Source organism: Vicugna pacos, unplaced genomic scaffold (assembly GCF_048564905.1).
Source record: "Vicugna pacos unplaced genomic scaffold, VicPac4 scaffold_19, whole genome shotgun sequence".
Taxonomy (NCBI): Eukaryota; Metazoa; Chordata; class Mammalia; order Artiodactyla; family Camelidae; genus Vicugna; species Vicugna pacos.
This window is the reverse complement of record NW_027328740.1, coordinates 37,130,139-37,136,931: the sequence shown is the minus strand read 5'-3', so window position 1 is coordinate 37,136,931 and position 6,793 is coordinate 37,130,139. Positions and strand designations below refer to the sequence as shown.

The 6,793-nt window shown below is 46.2% G+C and overlaps 1 long non-coding RNA gene across 1 annotated transcript; it reads right to left on the bottom strand.

Moving 5' to 3' along the window:
• Positions 1-655: 655 nt before the first annotated feature.
• LOC140693385 (uncharacterized) lies at positions 656-5,786 on the bottom strand. Its single transcript, XR_012069121.1, has 3 exons — positions 5,542-5,786; positions 2,282-2,354; positions 656-908 (listed from the first exon to the last, which is right to left on the bottom strand). It is a non-coding gene; the product is annotated as an uncharacterized lncRNA (long non-coding RNA).
• Positions 5,787-6,793: the final 1,007 nt, after the last annotated feature.

Sequence of the window (6,793 nt, the reverse complement as noted above, 5' to 3'; positions counted from 1 at the left end):
ATAGATGTCCCGTGAATGCGGGTGTTTCAGCAGAAATCAACCGACGGCTATGTATTGCGGGTGTGCCCATATTACAGGAACAATAGTTTCCCTTAGTGGGTCTCTGTGTACTGTGAACTGTTAGAAAGTTTAAAGACGTGTGAAACATTCAACTGAAAATGGACACACTTCCCTCCGTTGCTACAGTGCATACAGATCTGAACAAAAGGAAAGAGGGAAGAACAAAGGCCCATGGGACGCTAGTGGGTAGAATCACATTTACCTTAGGAACCTCTCGTCGGATGCAGCCCCTCCCCCAACACTGACAAGATGCAGCAGCCATTGGGGATGGCAGTTAGCGGTTGGATTCCAGGTGGAATGTTGGTGTGTACCGCGAGGCTTGTTGTGGCTGGTGGATCCTAGGTAACCGGGCAGAGTTCTGTGGGTGGATCAGTGCGATGGAGGGGCTGCCGCCCTCTGTGGAGCTTGGCTTAGGTCTTTGGTCCGGGAAGCTGTGTCAGTTCGAGATACTGCTGCTGCCCAAAGACCTGAGTTCACGGGTCAGTTTCCAGAACCTGAAAGGGCAGACAGTGGAAGATCTGCCTGTCTTCAGCTTACTGGAGAGGCTCCGAGGTCCTTTCAGACTTGCCCAGTCCTGTTGAAGTCGACTTTATGGGAGACACGAAGAGAAGCTGGCCGAAAATATGGCTGCACGGATTGAGGAGAGATGCGAACACATTGATGAGAGATGTTCTGCTACAATAGAGAATACTGGCCTGGAGACAGCTGTAGAGGATTGCAGGCTCGAAAGGCATTCATGAGACATATTGAACCTCGCTGATACTAGCAGAAACATACGGAGGGCCACCGTGGACTGGAGGAAGTTCCTCAATTCTCTGCTCCAAGAACGGGTCCAAGATCTCTGACGTCTAAAGAGAAGAGATGGCAGAGATGATAAAAACGCTCATGTTCTTGAAAGAGGTCAGATAATCCACACGACCCAAGGGGCAATTCCAAGCCATTCAGATCAAAGTGCACCAAGCCCAGGTAAGCCTTTTCCCAGGTTTGGGCCTAGCTATCAAGCACTTGCTCTTCCCTCCCCTCCACTCAGGCATCCATTTTGAGGGATCAGTACCTGAGCTGCAATGAAGCCAGTAAGAGAAGAGCAAGCCCCTCCTAGAATCAGAGTTCCTCTAGCTTCATCCTCTGTGAACAACAGGGAACCCCATAAAGGTCAAATACTCTCGTATGAAATAGATAGGAATTGAATACTTAGCTCCCACAAAGAAACGATGGCCTTCCGCTAGATTCAGCAAATGCTGGGTTCATGTCTTCTCTGGGGTGAAGGGAGTGTGGTAAGTGAGGGGAATCTTTGACTGAACTTGAATCTGTATTAGGCCTCCGTTTTTCAAGACAGTCTAGGTACATATTAGAAGTCAGATAGTGAACGGAACTGTAAAAGTCGCCAATGACATGAAAGACACAGCTTATGTGGACCGTCTTTCAATTGAGTCAAGCCCCCGGGGGCAATCGATCATGGGGGTGCAGACTTGGTTGCATTCAAGTGCTTTACCCAACATGATCGGATGATTAAGCGTTCTCATCACTGATAGAAGAACACCTGGTTCTCAGTAGCCTAGCATAGCTGCAGCAGGGTTCTCATAGCTATAATGCCTCTAGGTTCTTTGGATTCAAAGCTAAATGTATATATTTAGTTCGTTTTCTCTTGTATTTTCCTTGAGAGGGATGTTACACCTTGAAATGCCAACATTGACCAGTAGGTGTCATCGGGAGTAAAGGGCACCACATGCACAAGTGAATCCAAGCTTAGGGGTTATTTCATGTTTCCATTAGTTATTTCATGGTTCCTGTTGGTTTCGGAGGCTTCAACAGTAAAGAGTTGACATGACCCCTTTAAAAGTTCGGACTGCTAGTTTGCATTCTATCTGTCTATGTTTTCCTTAGAGCTGACAAAATGTTACCGAAATTGACAAGTCGGGCTTCTAGGTCGAATTAGTATGTTTCAGAAACTAACTTCATTTTCGTATAACTCCCAAAACATTTATATATATTCTATTAAATTTTTAGAGACTGCAAATGAGAGATCAACACAATGTCAAAACTGGAGTCTTCGGACAATCCCTCCCACCACGGCTGTATAGAAACAAAGAGATAAAAAAAAATCACATTTCTGTGAAATGTATCTGGAAAGTGTTGATTCATCGATGCCCAGTTGACAGAGAAGCAGTGCAACCTGCGCTCACTCGCTCCCATGAACACAGCAATGGAAACATCCACTCACCCAGCCCTTGGCACAGGACACTTGCCGAAGAGAGGCCTGTTACTTCCAAAGACAGGATGAGGCCTCAGAACACCTGGAAGCAGGAGAAGGAAAAGCAGGGAATGGATACCAGTGCATGGTCTGAGCCCTGTTGATGGAGCAGTAAAGGTGAAACTCTCTTTAACTTGGACGCACACTCTCAAGCGGACAGGAGACATGGGATTGAAGGTGATGCGCTGAGTGTTAGAAGAGTGCACAGCAGATGCTTGGCTGACAGAACGCAAAGAATCCAGTGCAAAATATCCCCACAGTTGATTCTGAGACCAAGCTCCGAGCTGCCAAATTTGAGGTAGCAGAGGCAGCGTTCAGGGAGGGATAGGCCTACGGATGATGGCACACGCTGAGTCTCAGGGATCTGGAGTGCGTTGTGGGATGTGGTGGGTCCTATCAAGAGAGCAAACCGACCTGTGACCCCAATGAGCATGAAACCACCCTGGCGCACGCAGTTGAAATTATCGATCTGTCCCATGGCCACACCCAGTGCATCTGCAGGACCAGAGACCAATTTGGCATTTTGCCAATAGAGCATGTGTGGGGCTGAATCAGAGATATTGTGCATCGGGTCTGAGGGATCCAGGGGGCCTTGGGTTTGAATTCAGAATGAAAAGCCTTAGGATCTGCTACATTCATAACCTGGGCTGTGATTATGGTTTGGTTTGAGGCACAGGATGGGCAACAGCTCTGTGGTTGCCTTCGTGCACCCGTGCCACAAGGATGAGAGGACAAGGAAGTGTGGTCCAAGACCACAGCGTGAGAAGAGGAAGGATTTCCTTCAGTTTATCGCTCAAAAGCGGATGCTATATTTTGGATGGCACCGGCACGGTTCGGCAGCGAGGACACCAAGTTCGGGCTGCGGGATCATTCCAGCAGGCCCTGATGTGTGACATCCATAGATATGCTTCCACTGGTGTTTCTGTAGACAGAGAAGCTCTTGGAAGAACTGGTTTCAGTGGGACATTCCGTGGAACTACAAAGCACAAGCGCACTCACACTCTGCTCTTCTAGAAACACTCCAAAATAACATAGAGTAGAATGCAGAGCTGAGAACATTTAGAAGCTCCATTTCCACCAGAGGAAGTGTCCTGTGCTCTTTCAGATTTCTGAGATAAGCGTAATCAAAATGAGGTTATCCTAATCGAAATAGTATGGGGTGTTCATCACAACAAAGGCAACACCAGCAATTGGAGATAGACCAGACAACACACACAGGAACAGGACACGGCATCAATGTCTAGGAAAATTTGTCCTCACAGAAATCCCATGCAATCGTGTAGAGTCAAGAGTCTAAACTTTTCACTTAACCAAGCCCTAGAAGTCTACATTAGATACCTGAAATTACCTGACCAGTAGAGATGAAGAAATACAGTAAAAGGAAAAGGAAGTACCATTTTCAGTTCCAAAGAGATTGAAGGCCCTAAAGATAAGCTTTCAGACAACTAGACTGCAAAACGCTCTCCAGAGCAAGTATTGAAAATGGAGGTGAGGGAAACACTGAAGAACAACAGTGTCTCAGAATCACAAAAGGCAGAATACCAGAAAAGGGGAAGAGAAAGCCTAAAGATGAGCCAAATAATATCAGAAAACTCAGTGGATGAGAAAATATCAGGGCTAACATTCCATCCTAAGCAGACTAGATATTGCAGAGGGATGCGTGAATGACTTTGAAGACAGGGGAACAGACATCCCTCGGTCAGAAGCACACATAGGAAAGCAAGTGCAAACCAATGAAAACATCACTGTTTAATCCTGGTTTATGACAGGCATGAAAGACAAAAATTCGAAAGAGTCCCAGATGGAAAAGCAAGAGATAAATAAACAAACAATGTTTGAAAAGTTATGTGTAGAAAAATCAGACTGAAACTTGCTGAAAGCCAAGATAGAATCATCTAGGCGAATTCAGGAAGTACACAGCGTCCAAAAGAGGTGGAATCCCAATAGACTTAGCAGCAGCTGTATGATCCAAATCAACAAAGTTCATGAGCATCCCAGTGATTTAAAATGCGCCTGGAGGAAAGCAACATAGTCACAAGAGAACCTCCAGAGGGGTTTCAGCTGCTATCTCAGCAGCAATATTGCAGGACAGGGAGGAGTGCCAGGACATAGACCATAGCTTGAATGGCAAAATGCTGCCATCTAGGGTAGCCTATGCCACATGACCACCATTACTAATAACAGCAGAGCTAGAGAATGCCACAGACCTGCAAATCTTAAAAGAATTCAGCAGTTCGAAACTTATCCTAAAAGAAAGGTTGAGAATTCTCCCCTGAAGGGATAAGCAGCAAGATGAAATGGAAAGAAGAAAACCCTTATTGGAAATGCAAGAAGAGCATGAGTGGAAAAGAAGAAACAAGAAGAAAGCAAGGAGGACATCAAAACCCTAAAGATGGGAGAGGGAAGCAGGAAATCATAGGGGATTGGAAGCACTATCTTAAGGGAGTCAGCTTATATGACTCTCTGTTGGAAGCAAACGGAGAGATGCATGGCCTGACGTGTTTGCAAAACAAACGAGAAGCAGACCAAGAAAGAATCAAACAAACAAACAACACAAAAAGGGTAGGGTAACATGAATATTCAAAAGAAATTACTCAAGGTGATGTCAAGGATCATTCAGTACGCATCGACCCAGTATCGCGGCTTGAATGTACTCAGCACACCTGTATTCAGAAATCAGAGGCGTGCATTTATATTCGTAAATATTGTTTCATATGAGCATATCGTGACCTTACCAAAATGCCGATTAGGAATCCAATGGATTCCTAGTCCGTGATATAGACTTGCAAGTCTTCCAACAGGATGAATGAATGCCATATTCTACACTACGTCGAGAAGAAATGGCACAAGCCTATAACAAGGAAAAGTAGCTCCGCAAAAGTGTACTAAGATCAAAAGAGACAGGCAGTAAAGTGCACATTGGGGATTGTATCATTCCTAGGAATTTCAGCCCCCTTGAAACAAATGGATAGATGTCCCGTGAATGCGGGTGTTTCAGCAGAAATCAACCGACGGCTATGTATTGCGGGTGTGCCCATATTACAGGAACAATAGTTTCCCTTAGTGGGTCTCTGTGTACTGTGAACTGTTAGAAAGTTTAAAGACGTGTGAAACATTCAACTGAAAATGGACACACTTCCCTCCGTTGCTACAGTGCATACAGATCTGAACAAAAGGAAAGAGGGAAGAACAAAGGCCCATGGGACGCTAGTGGGTAGAATCACATTTACCTTAGGAACCTCTCGTCGGATGCAGCCCCTCCCCCAACACTGACAAGATGCAGCAGCCATTGGGGATGGCAGTTAGCGGTTGGATTCCAGGTGGAATGTTGATGTGTACCGCGAGGCTTGTTGTGGCTGGTGGATCCTAGGTAACCGGGCAGAGTTCTGTGGGTGGATCAGTGCGATGGAGGGGCTGCCGCCCTCTGTGGAGCTTGGCTTAGGTCTTTGGTCCGGGAAGCTGTGTCAGTTCGAGATACTGCTGCTGCCCAAAGACCTGAGTTCACGGGTCAGTTTCCAGAACCTGAAAGGGCAGACAGTGGAAGATCTGCCTGTCTTCAGCTTACTGGAGAGGCTCCGAGGTCCTTTCAGACTTGCCCAGTCCTGTTGAAGTCGATTTTATGGGAGACACGAAGAGAAGCTGGCCGAAAATATGGCTGCACGGATTGAGGAGAGATGCGAACACATTGATGAGAGATGTTCTGCTACAATAGAGAATACTGGCCTGGAGACAGCTGTAGAGGATAGCAGGCTCGAAAGGCATTCATGAGACATATTGAACCTCGCTGATACTAGCAGAAACATACGGAGGGCCACCGTGGACTGGAGGAAGTTCCTCAATTCTCTGCTCCAAGAACGGGTCCAAGATCTCTGACGTCTAAAGAGAAGAGATGGCAGAGATGATAAAAACGCTCATGTTCTTGAAAGAGGTCAGATAATCCACACGACCCAAGGGGCAATTCCAAGCCATTCAGATCAAAGTGCACCAAGCCCAGGTAAGCCTTTTCCCAGCTTTGGGCCTAGCTATCAAGCACTTGCTCTTCCCTCCCCTCCACTCAGGCATCCATTTTGAGGGATCAGTACCTGAGCTGCAATGAAGCCAGTAAGAGAAGAGCAAGCCCCTCCTAAAATCAGAGTTCCTCTAGCTTCATCCTCTGTGAACAACAGGGAACTTCATAAAGGTCAAACACTCTCGTATGAAAGAGATAGGAATTGAATACTTAGCTCCCACAAAGAAACGATGGCCTTCCGCTAGATTCAGCAAATGCTGGGTTCATGTCTTCTCTGGGGTGAAGGGAGTGTGGTAAGTGAGGGGAATCTTTGACTGAACTTGAATCTGTATTAGGCCTCCGTTTTTCAAGACAGTCTAGGTACATATTAGAAGTCAGATAGTGAACTGAACTGTAAAATTCGCCAATGACATGAAAGACACAGCTTATGTGGACCGTCTTTCAATTAAGTCAAGCCCCCGGGGGCAATCTAT